The 12323-nt window shown below is 40.3% G+C and overlaps 1 long non-coding RNA gene across 2 annotated transcripts; it reads left to right on the forward strand.

Annotated features, from left to right (window-relative positions):
• Positions 1-413: 413 nt before the first annotated feature.
• On the forward strand, positions 414-9482 carry LOC111248171 (uncharacterized). Of its 2 annotated transcripts, XR_015323558.1 has the most exons (4): positions 414-1444; positions 1913-4911; positions 7538-7667; positions 7862-9482. It is a non-coding gene; the product is annotated as an uncharacterized LOC111248171 (long non-coding RNA). The 2 variants fall into 2 exon arrangements; XR_002672431.2 differs by having other exon boundaries at positions 414-4911.
• Positions 9483-12323: the final 2841 nt, after the last annotated feature.

The raw sequence follows: 12323 nt of genomic DNA on the forward strand, positions 1-12323 counted from the left end.
GAGTCGAGGTGAGACAGCCGAACATGGCCAGAAAAACCCAGTTAACGAGAAACTGGCCGGTTTTAGCTGCAGCGGCCGCTGCAGCAGCTGACTTAGTCGCACTAAGTAAGTTTAGCTCGCTTTTGAACAATCGTGTTAAGGCAGGCAATTATCTCGAATAAGTTGCTGTGACGTGATGTGGACGATGGGTTCTATTCATGCTGCTTTATATACGCCAAACTTGAAATCTTTCCCAAAAATTATCTGCCAACAGATTACCATCAACAAGCATTTTTCCACAGTTTACGCCGGTAACTGGTCGTCGTGCGTTGGAATTGGTCAAATCTTTATCGTACAAAATGTTTCTTAGAAAGCGAAACGGGCAGCGTCAAGTGTCCGGAGCGAACGAAATGAACGATCTACAGGTAGGCGATCTCAGCATTTACCACGCATACGCACGTTGCAGGAGGGTCGTGCTATTGCGGCCCGCCTAGTTGAAAGGTGGACGTAAGTCCAAGACGACTTGCAAAATGGTAGCTGATATTTGCAGTCCGCAAAGAGGAAAGCCCGAACACGCGAAAGATTGAACGATGAGCGCTCTTATTTTTATATTAAATAAATAGAAATTGGTATCTTTTTGGGCGGCTTCGTCTTACAGACAGGGGCAAGCACAATCCCTCATTCGCTTTCAAAAAAGAGAAGAACAGTCAAAGAGATAGTCGAATTATCTGAGTTTATTTTGGAAGTACAATGGCTACATTCGTGGAAATGTTTTTCTTCATTCCCATCCACCTGCCGGTGCTATACGAAACGGAAGCAACCGTTTAATACGAAAGCCGTGTAGTTATAGACGTTTTCAGCGTAGTTAGATGCCTTTGCCAGCTGTGAGGGACTAATAAATGCTACTATGCACCTTCATGAAAACGAGCTGGGAGTGACTAATCATTCTCGGCAGTTACACACTGATGGCCGCCTCTAGCTGACATGTTGTTGTGGATAATGGCGAAAGCATCTCGCATGTGCTAGACAATATCATGTGAATGTATATGGCTTATGTTATTTCTGTTTGTGCTATCCCCCCTGTGCTCAGTGATAGTGTCCGGTCCGACACGTAGCTGGTGCATTCGAACAGCTACAAGGTTTAAATTTGGGCGCGCGCGCGCACGCTGGCGCTGCTGACCGTTTTGCGACATCCTGGTCTTGACCACTGGTTCTTATGCGAGCAGCGAACATAGATACGAAGTTGGAATAACTTTCAACCACTATCGTGCGCGTCGTTGAATGACGAATTGACTTGCTAATATAGCCAATGCACGCACAGAGGGTTTCATCATTTTTATAGTTATTCTGTTGCTTATAATTGTATACGGAGTGCGTGTAGCTTATACCGCTCTGGGGCTGGCCATGCCCGAATACATGTGTATTAGCTGGCTCTAGAGCTACATAATATGTGTGATTAAAAAAGGTAAGACAAGCTAGGCGCTTAGTTCTCAACGAAATATTACAAACCCTTAGTCAAGTAATCATCGACGATTTGCAGATAAATCTCAATTTTTTTTTCATTGAACAGTTTCTTTTGGCTAGACTCGAAAAATACGTCTCAACCAATGTATTCTTCGATATTTTTTAAGATCGATTTTTTTAAATCAATTTACTGCATTTGAGCATACGTTCTACACGACACGTTATAACAAAACTGCCAGTAAAAAGGGTGAACGCATAGAGGTGGTCGCCTTGAGCACGCTCATGAAAACATATTTCGCCCTCGCTTAATAAGAACACGTTTGCGGACCGCCTATCAGAAAACTCGTTCTGACATTTGAAGTAACAATAGTTAAGCAATACGTTAAAAAAATAGAACAGGCGCCAAAATTTGAAACTTTGTTTTGTTCTCGGTGCAAATCGTTCTCCACCGCCGGTTAATGGCTCGCAGCAACTCGAGCAGCGTTCGAAGGGAGGCGCCTAACGCGTAGACGCTTTACGCTCGGCGTCTGGTGCGCAGATCTGAACACTGATCCTCTCTGCCGTTATCAAAACCTCGGTGATTTTTTTTTATTACAGACGAGTATTGTAAAAGCATAGTCTAGCCAAATTAAGCATTCACATATAACCTGAAAACGTTAAATTGTATATCCTTATGGACTTTACTTTCAGGAGCTCAATATCAGTAAATAAGGATTATCTGATAGAAATAAAACGAGCGCCGCAATTAAGCTTAAAAGGGTGCCTTTATTAAAGAAGAGACATTAGGTGCTTGTATAAGCACATACATGGCTATATATTGGCAACTCCTGCCAACAGTATACGGCAGGACTACACAATACTTTTAATTACTCGTATTTAATCGCACTTGTATGTAGGTGGACTAGACAATGTAAGCATGTAAAGGAAGTCTTCTATCAGTCAGCATTTACTCGGAAGAAAAAACAGTCAACTGATCTAATCAAATCATTAATTGCTTAACTCCTCCAACGGTGAATAGTGAATTCGGATCTAGCACATAAACTATGTCTATTATTTGCTATGGCTAGTTTCGTAAGACATTGTACATAAAAGTCAGTACTTTTCAACTGAATTCAATTGAAAAGGCTCTTTTCAATTGCCAATTCGCCATTAATGACAGTTTCAAGAAGTAGCGGTTTGCTACTCTTAATAACTACGCGGTCGTAAGGAACTGTACAATATGTTTTCGAACCCAGCTATACGCAGAACTCTGCTACCTTCGTGGCTTTCAATGGCCTGCCTCTCTCTTTCGAGGAGCGTAGTTAAGGCATAGTAGGCAACCGCCTGTTGAGCTAAACGATGTCCAACATTGACTAGCTTGGGTTTAATCGGAGTGCTGAATTCTCTGCCTCGATTTTTTGCGCGTACTACCGCCGGTGTGTCATCATTAATGAGATAGTGCGGTTCGGAGCGACCCTCACACCGATACCTGCAGCCGTTACGGACAAGACTAGCTACTATCCGCACGACATGCACGACTGATCTCGTACAACTTCGCTTCATGAACGAATGAGACAAGTCAGGAACGGTAGAAGCCAGCGAAGATGAGGGGCGAGAGAGACGGAACGAATGAGTGTCCATCACAATGGGCTAATGCCATTTCACCTTCACGGTGATGGCACATTCACGAACACCGAGGTAGAGTTGGATGGACAAAACGCCAAAAGGGTATAATTTTGCTTATTTTGTTAACTGCTTTGTTTAAACCGTTTGTTAACTATCCGGCACTGCTGGGCGCGCCCCATAACACTTGTGTGAGTGCGTAAGCAAGCATATTATAGATACGATAGCACTGTGTACATATAAAGTGGTACATTTATTCGGGTAAGAGAAATCAATTGGCTTCGCTTTGCTGCTAGTAAGAAACATGTACGATTAAATCATCAGTATTATATAAACTGACGTTTAATCGAGTGGTGAGAACTCGACCAACGATACTATCGCAAACATCCAGAACAGAGAATGATGTTACCCACCGACTAACGAGAATCTGAGCTGTGAAGTACAACATTGAGACTGAATGTGGACGAGTGTTTAGAGTAAGACTCTTTCTTGGCTAATCATTGACCTTGAGTGCCTTATGACTTCAAAAAGTGTCTAGGCCCGTTTCCCAATTTTGACTAATGTCTGGGAGTGTTTAGTAGTACGTAAAACACGTTCCCATTGCGCTATCTGGCCGATACGGGACGAAGCTGGCTGAGAATAGTGCCAGCAGTGTTGTCCTCCCTCAGCCGTCAACGAGAACATTACGCTCTTTGCTAAAAGTGTACGAAGCTGATTTTCTAGAATCTGGATTGCTTCGTGGGCCGTGCTGCGGACCTACCTAATTTATCGATTATTGTATATCGGTGGAGATATGATATCGATTGTTGTTTCAGTAAAGCAGGTGCAGTTAGCACAGTTGGGTTGGTATGCTTTCATTTGTAGTTGGAAAAAAATCAACGATATCGCGTCCTTTTAGAGACACACTTACACGATAAGATGATTAAATAAAGAAGCAACAACATATATATCTCCAACGAAGCTAGTACACATGTACTTTTTATGAGAACCTTTTATAAACTAGACATTGTTTCCTTTCTTTTTCCTTCTGCTTTTTTTATGTCGAAAAGTGCTTTTGCTTAAACACATGATACGCATCAACTTTGACGTCTTAGAACGGTTTGAATGCTTTCTATATGATAACGTAAGTTCGTTGTCAGGGTAAAACTATGCGGTATGGTAGTATTTAATTTAATTAATTGCTAAACTTTATTTTAGATGATACAGCTGCCTGAGACTACTGTTCCAAACGAATAAAAAATAATTATTATAATCTTGGCCATTTTTTTCCATAGAACTTTGCTTTGTTTATAGCCTTCGTTGCAGCAGCCTCGCGAAGCGACACTCGAGTGGCGGAATATTTTTTATCAGCCATTTTAGCGTAATAGCAAAAGCTACGTTGGTTAACAATATAGATACATTTAACTAGGTTATACCTTATAGATTTATTGTTTCAGCTATCGTCAGACATCGGAAATAATATGGCCTCATACTTAGCTGATAACGAGGCAGTGTGTACTGGGAACCTCAAAAGCCATCTAAATTTCACTTAGCCACTCGCACAAAAATTGTTGCTAATATGTTACTTTTTAAGATCCTTTCAGACGGGTGGTTATCAGCGGAATGGATGCAAGTACCATGTATTGTTCAGAGTATAAAGTACTATTCCGTTTTAGTGGTTGCTCGGTGGAAACGATTCAGTGTCTGCCTGGTTGACTAAAGCTTTTCACAGATACAACTCCACACGCGTGTGCTTAAATCAGGTGCAGTGTGATGCGAAATTTTTAGAAATGGGTTAGAAGTTAAGCCATACGGTTCTGCATCGAAGGGCCCTTAAGGTTGCTGAAGCACATGTCGTTCAAGTCGCATTAACTAACACGGTGTTCTGTGAGTAAAAATATCATCGCTATTTTTCGTTAGTCGGCTACGTAAAAGCTGGACGCAATTATTTTAGGCGGATTTAACTATAGGCTAGCGAAGGTTGTTTTTGTATTATATAACATATCTTTTATACCGGGTCACAGTGAGAGGCAGCTTTTGTTTGTGTCTGCTAAGCATAGACCGTCTGCGGAGATCCATCGATAAAGAGCAATATCTAAGCTATGAGACTGTCTGAAATTTTTCATTAATGGAAGCTTAACAGTATTCGAAATATCCGTAACGGAATTTCCATTATTTTCAGCCGTTTTTCGTTCAGAATTTTATTTTTAAAGTAGAAAAAGCGTACTACGTTCAGCTGCGCTCTTAGAGTTTGAGCAATACAAGAATGAAGTACTTTATGCTGTGAAGCAATAAGCTACCTAAAAAAGCTTTTTACACAAAATGACACTCATAGGATATTGCTTTAGGCACGACTTGCGATCGCTGTTCGAATAATAACGCAAATAAATGTTTAGGGAAGTGGTAGCAAACTGTTTCGTCAATTCGTAAAATCCTATTGTAGACTAAACCTTCTTTTCCAGTTTTATTCGTTTCCCAATAAACTTTATGTCCACGCGTAGTACTTTAGTGGATGTATCATTTCACTCTGCTAGACTTATCTGGTTTTTCTTTTTCTCTACAACACCGTTCACTAGAACGTGACATCGATGCATTTGTTGCGTGCATACAAATCAATTTCTGATAGCTGGTTTATCTCAATGCAGCATCGTTAAGTGTCACGATTGGCTAATTTATTCCATAATTAATAAGACGCAGTGTGGAGTAAAAATATAAAAAGAAGCTTGTCGAGCTATAAAAATTTGATGATATGAAAGTATTTGGCCACGGACTGATAAGCAAGTTCCTTTTCGTCATATGGACGCCACTGATGTGTACTTGAACAAAAATTATTTTTTATACATACGCGCTGTCATTAATAAATTCAGAAACATTCTGCTGCTTTGTTAATCGTAGCACACACGTGTTCCCCTTGAGAAAAAATCCGTTGCTACTAAAACGGAGCCATAAGCTCATTGTGACGGAGGCAGGAGGTGACTGATTCGAGGACTGTTCCCGTGCGGTTAAGATGAACATCTACGATGTGAATTGGATTAAAAGGGCTCGAAAAAAGCCATTTCGCCATTCATGATAATGGCGGACTCCTAAAGCCGCAAACGGCTGCTTCTGAAATATTGGGTCATCCAGATGAGCCCTTAACGATCAGTATTTTTAGAACCGTTTGACTCTTTAAACTTCGAAATGATTGGCCTTCTGCCAACCCAGAATTTAAGTCCGCTGACTTTTTGTATCTGGCGTGTTTAAACGACGGGTTTATTCGTGTCACTTCATTCATAGATCACAGAGTTTTCGCTAATTTCCAAAAGAAAAAGTCTAAACCAAAAAGACGGTTCAAAAGAAACGGTCTAAACTCCTGAGACGCATCACGTTGAACAAACGCGTCTAGTTTACTCCGAACGTCCTGTGACTGCAACACCGTTGCAACACTATATTTGTAGTTCGTACTGCAGCTTGTTGACGAGGAACAAAGAGACTGAATGGTCTTCTGATGTTCTTTTTCCCCACATATATAAGTATGATGTTTATTCTTTTTTTGAGCGTTCTTATTTCTCGTCTTTCTAGTATATATATATATATATATATATACATAGATGTTTTCTATGTATTCGCAAACATACAATTGTATTATGTGGACGTATGAACCATTATTAGATAAAACGTTCACATCTGGATGCTCAAGGGTTCTGAATTTGAATTCCTACACTGAAGGTCGAAAACGTGTAATTTTTTTTATCTTATTTAGAAGAGTTGCCGTAATGCCAAACTGACAATGCCTGAACGAAGGATTAACGCAAAGGGTCGGTCACTTGATATCCGAAGCTTCTCTAATCATCAAATACAAGCATTGCTTTAGAGTGTGACTAAAAGAAAAAAAAGGATGATGTGAATTAAGTATTAACGAATTTTCGGCACCAAAAAATTGCCTATGAATAATGCAGAAGAATACTGGAAAAACATCGGTTAAACGAAGGCTTTAATCAATTACCTAATAATTGTGGCTCTGTGCGTCCAAATAACTGAAATCCTTTAAGTAAATCTAAGAAATAGCATGTGGTAGGTAGCATATTTAGTATGTAGCATGAGGTGTTCAGTATCATTTTAAGGGTCCCTGGACAATCGCGCCAAAAAGACTCAAGACCGCGAGCTTCGCTAACGTACAGATCTTTGAGCGAATTGAACGTTGTCCATGTCGGAGGATTTCAGCTGTGTTTTTGATTATTATTTGAGATAATACGCATTGTCTATGTAGGAAAAAACCAGCGCCAAAAACATTTGAGAGCGAGCGGCGAATGTCCAACAAATGCACGGTGTCATTATTAATATCTTTAAAAGTTAGCCTTAAAATTTAAATTCGGATTAATATATGGTTGCTGGGATAGTCGTCCCAACATGTTACTCTGAACATTCTAGTTATGTAATCTCGCATGAAATCTCGTCGAGAGACATTTGCAAACAGCTTTTCTAACAGTTGTTTATGTTAATCGATACTAATGTCTCAACGTGAAAATTGAAGAAATTTTATGTCATGGCGCCATCGTGTTGTCGTACTTGAAACGTAACACACTTACGTAAATGAAAAGGAGGAAAGACGCTATTCACAGGGGCTCTGCCCGTCGTTCGTCACCTTGATTCACGAATAGCAGGTAGGTCGTCTTTGAACTGCAACCAGCAATTTACGTTTACCAAGCAATGTTAGGTAGAGCTTGAATCTCGGTAAAAAATAACAGAGGCTGTAGGCATATCGATAACAAAAATAAAACCTGTTTCCATCTCTGGGCGTAAATTAGTAAGTACAGGCTGACCTAAGTAAAAGAAAAAGAGGACATTTTTATTGCAGGTCGACTATCAAAGAATACTGTATGGGGTTGGCGCTATTTTTTGTGTTCCGTTATCGATTCGCCGTAGTTCCACATAAGAAAAAAGTGTGACCTGCCATCGAAGCTTGAGAGAGACCACAGAATCAGCATTGCGCCCGGTATCAATCAAAGAACATTTTATGGAAGTTGGTAATATCGCCTGAGACAGAGACACTGTCCCAAATTTATTACATCAGTCCTGATTGTATCATATGGAGCATGTGATAAGCCACCAGACGTGGTTTCGAAAACAATGACGCAATGAACCAACACTTAGAGCAGCATCTATAATAACAGAACCTAATTTTACTTTCCATTTCGTCTCCTCGTTCGGATTTCTACCGCTGTTTTGCTGAATGCTCATTTACGTCTCATTTAACAATAAACTTGTCCCTATGCAGAAAGCATGCCTTTCGAAGTTTAGAAGGCAATAGATTACGCTACAGCGACTATTGCGACCCGAATAGTCTAAGCCTGCTCAAAATGTTTGCCATGTAATTTTGGCAAATACTATATAGGTCCAACTAACATTGCCATGCGGGGACCGGGATTTCAATCAACATATACCCACATATTAGTATAGTGTACTGCAGAAAGTAGCCCATAGAGCAATAGCCCAATTTTAAAAGATAAAATTTTAGATTGTTGCATTCTGTCTTTCACATTGTCAATCCACTGTCACCGACAGTTAAAAAAATGAATCGCTGCCACAGAGCTGTGCGCCCTTAATAGCTCAGGCCTTAACGCCTATTCCGATGATTGAAACGATTTCATAGCGATTCCGATCAATCGAAACGGGTTGTTGGAACTCTGGTTAGAAGTGGTGGATCCTGGTCGAAAGAAAATAAAAGAGGATAACCTTAACTGGCAGTTTCAGTTGTGTGCGAACGTACAATTTTACTCCATGATCCCAAAATCTTGTCCTCTTGCAACATCACGTATCTTTATTGATAATTTAAGACATCTCATTATGTATTTAATCTTTAATCGGCTTTCATTTGAGGTACACGTTTGAAGGAGCTGCAAATGACTCAAAATGTATGTTTTAATAATCTATTGGTAATGCTAGCGGATTATGTTTTATATCAACCGTGTCGTTTCGACAGTCAATGTTACGCCGTATCATTTTATAGTATTCTGGCGAGGTATAATCGCTTGAAAAAAAGCGTCTCTGTGTTCACCTTACTGCCTGTGAGTGGGAAGTGTTTTTAATTGTAACAGATTTGTCTCTGCTTGATACAGATTAATATTATAAATATTTTTGACGGAAAATCTCTCTCACGTTACTTTTTTGCCTGGTTTCTTCGCGAAAATAGTTAGCTAGCAGAAAAAAAACATCCGTATGGGATCTCTCTCGTTGCTTCTTCTTTGTTATGGTTTTCTTTTAGACGAGTAATATCTGCTCGTATTAAATCTGAGCTGGTAAGCCGTTGTAGGCAGCAGATTATCGGTACGGATTGCTGCTTAGTCCAAAGGGCTTTATACTTATAGAAGCTCTGATTACTATTTTGAAGCATGGTAGTTGAACGGGTTAGCAAAAAACAAAAAGATAATATTGGAAAGAGTTGGTCTTCCGCTAATTTAATTTACGTTATTATTCGGAACGCGACACTCAATTGGCGGCTGCAGCAGTGGCTGAAGAGTGTAGGACGAGACCCCGCCAACAGTCGCCCTGTTCAAAACAGTTTTCTTGTATCTAACATGTTAAAATAAAATCTTTCGTGCCAAAAAATACTAGCTTGGTTAATACGTTCCCAGGTTTTTTATCGGATACAGGAGACTGTCTGTAATAATAAGCTATTTAATTATGTATGTCTCGTTACTGTTCAAGACTTCCCCACTTTTCCAGCAAACTACGAAACGTAGCAAAGTTGTCTCCCAAGTGCGCTTCAAGCTGTTAATCCGTGTTGATAATGAAAGTCCAGTAAATGGAAAAGGTAAAAATTTTCCAACGTGAGGTTTGGAGAACGCAACAACCCAAAAACCTTCCATTTGGTGTCCAAAAAAATAGCTTTGACAGCGTTTGCCGCATGATGATCCGCGATCCCCATTGAATCACAAACGCAAAACATAATCTTTTTCAGATGACGATCCTGTTAGACCTTGGCTCGTTTGTTGCAGTCACCCATTCCAATCTTTGATTCATGCTGACTCTGACGTTCGTATCATTAACCAAAGGCCTTATTGCATTTGTTGATAAACTGTTACATCTAAGCGGTAATGCGGATAAGTTTCACACAGGTCGAGAAACGCTCGATGTTTGTTAGAGTTTGAATCGTTGTTTTCATTGCTTACGCTACGTGAGCTAGTTGTGTTCGGCGGCAGACAACAGGTAGTTGCCTTCGTATCAAAGATAGTATTACGAAGTGATTGATTTCTCTATTGATTCCATGCGTACCGTGTCATTTGCTTGTTACTTTTTCACTGCGGGCCCCGCAGCCATCAATGGAAGTCAGTATTTATTTTCTCTAGCTTATACCTGTTAGACATGGTGGATTACGCCTGGATTCGACAAACAATATTCCGAAAACGAACGTGCGCGCTGAATTTCTTCAGTTATTTCCAATTTCAGGGCGTGTCTTGACTATCCAAGAATCGCGGGAGACACGACGTGTATTTATGAAGCTAGTTTCTCTGTTGCCAATTGCCTAGGTACCACTTTATCTGTCGACATCTTACCAAGGTTGGGATAGGCCAGGGGCCTTTGGCTGGAGTGACTTCAGCCTCTCCCAACAATTGAGGCACCGTATTCTTACTATTCTATATTTGGTCTTCCCCGAAATCGATGAATGCATCAAGGTACAACCAAATGATTATAGTTAACGATCCTCATCTGTTTCTGATGCCAGATTCTGTCTAGCAGAACATTCGCATGTACTACCACAAGAGAGAACAATCATTGGGTCTAATGTACAACTACACTGAGCGCATCTGACGAATGATTCCGGAAAAGAATATATTATATTTTCTTCGGAACAAAAGTGGAAATAGCCGACACGGAAATTTTTGGGCATTAACTTGGGCAACGTTCTCTCATTTAAGGAGGCGAGAAGGTGCCTTCGTGTGAATATTAGCTATGCTAAAACTGTACGTGGTTTAGGTGATCAGCTGTTTTTCTCTCAAAAGGTTCGGAATCTGCACCCCAGGGGCTGTTGTAATTCACGGCAATTAAGTGAGGACGACAGATTAGGTTGGACCTAATCTATTGACTCGAAATTTCTATCGGCGATTGTAGGTTCATGGTGACTTTAACGGCTGAATGGAAGGGGCAGAAGCAGACTCTAGCATAGTCCGAGGGAATATTCACGTCAGAAAAAGAATCGTGCAGACTCATAGGTTGCCGTTAAAGGGTGCGCTTTTAATAATATTTTTGCTCCAGGAGTTTAGTAAGAAAATTCAATGTGAGTAAGCGCATAGGGTCATAAGAAACACACAGAAGCCTGAAGTACACGTCGTCTGTAGTGAAGCTCAGATCAACATGACCTCCAAGAGTAAAACTTTTAATACGCGTAAACCCTTTGTTGAAAAATCTGTCGTTTTTATTTAAATACGGTGTTAGCAACAAATAATGAGAATCTTAACTGAGATACCATATATATCACAGCGTTTAACAATGCTTCGCCCGTTTTCCTGGAAGCTGCCTTTTTAACGACTTGCACCCTCGTAACTTCTCTATCGAAGTTAATATCAGTTACCGTTACAAGGGACAAGCACCGCGCTAACTCACTTTGTTTTCTTTGTAATTCCATCTTGGCAGATCCACTTTCAATCTAGTGGACTATTCCGGCTTCTATAGCCTCCAACGATTTATGGTTACAGCGCTTTGAGCTACTTTAAGAAACCGATAAAGTCTCGTTAACGCAATGCTATCGCTATCTCAGAATTGCAATGTTATTTTCAAGGGATAACTACGACAGTCTTCCCATAGAGGCATCTTCATGCCTCACCCCCCTGTCGTTAATGGCCGTCAACCGCCTAACTATAGCCTCCATCACAGTTCTAAGACGTATGATCGAAGAATCCTTTGTTATTGGTATTAGATTTTGTTGAACGTTGAAAACACCTGAAGGATTTAGTGCTCAGTCTGATTCTTACCTGACATGTTATTCTACACAAAGCATGCGCTAATGATTAACACAGGGTGTACGTGATCGTTCGGCTGACGACACAAGTAAAATGTCAATCTTGGATATTGTGTTCCCCTACGATCAGATTTCGGGTAGTAATCTCAGCTAGAGAAGCATCAAGAGAATTGCAATGGAAAAACCGTTCGAGTTATGTAAATAGTTTTTTTTTACTACTCAGAAATTTCAACTTAGTTTTGTTCTTGGCTTGAGTAAATTGATATTTCACTGTCCTTATACTTCGTACTAGAGCCCTTCTTCCTGTTTTGCTATGCAGTAAAATTGTTTGTTATAGAGTCAAGTTCTTCGGAACATGATC

Source organism: Varroa destructor, unplaced genomic scaffold (assembly GCF_002443255.2).
Source record: "Varroa destructor unplaced genomic scaffold, Vdes_3.0 BEIS01000003.1, whole genome shotgun sequence".
Taxonomy (NCBI): domain Eukaryota; kingdom Metazoa; phylum Arthropoda; class Arachnida; order Mesostigmata; family Varroidae; genus Varroa; species Varroa destructor.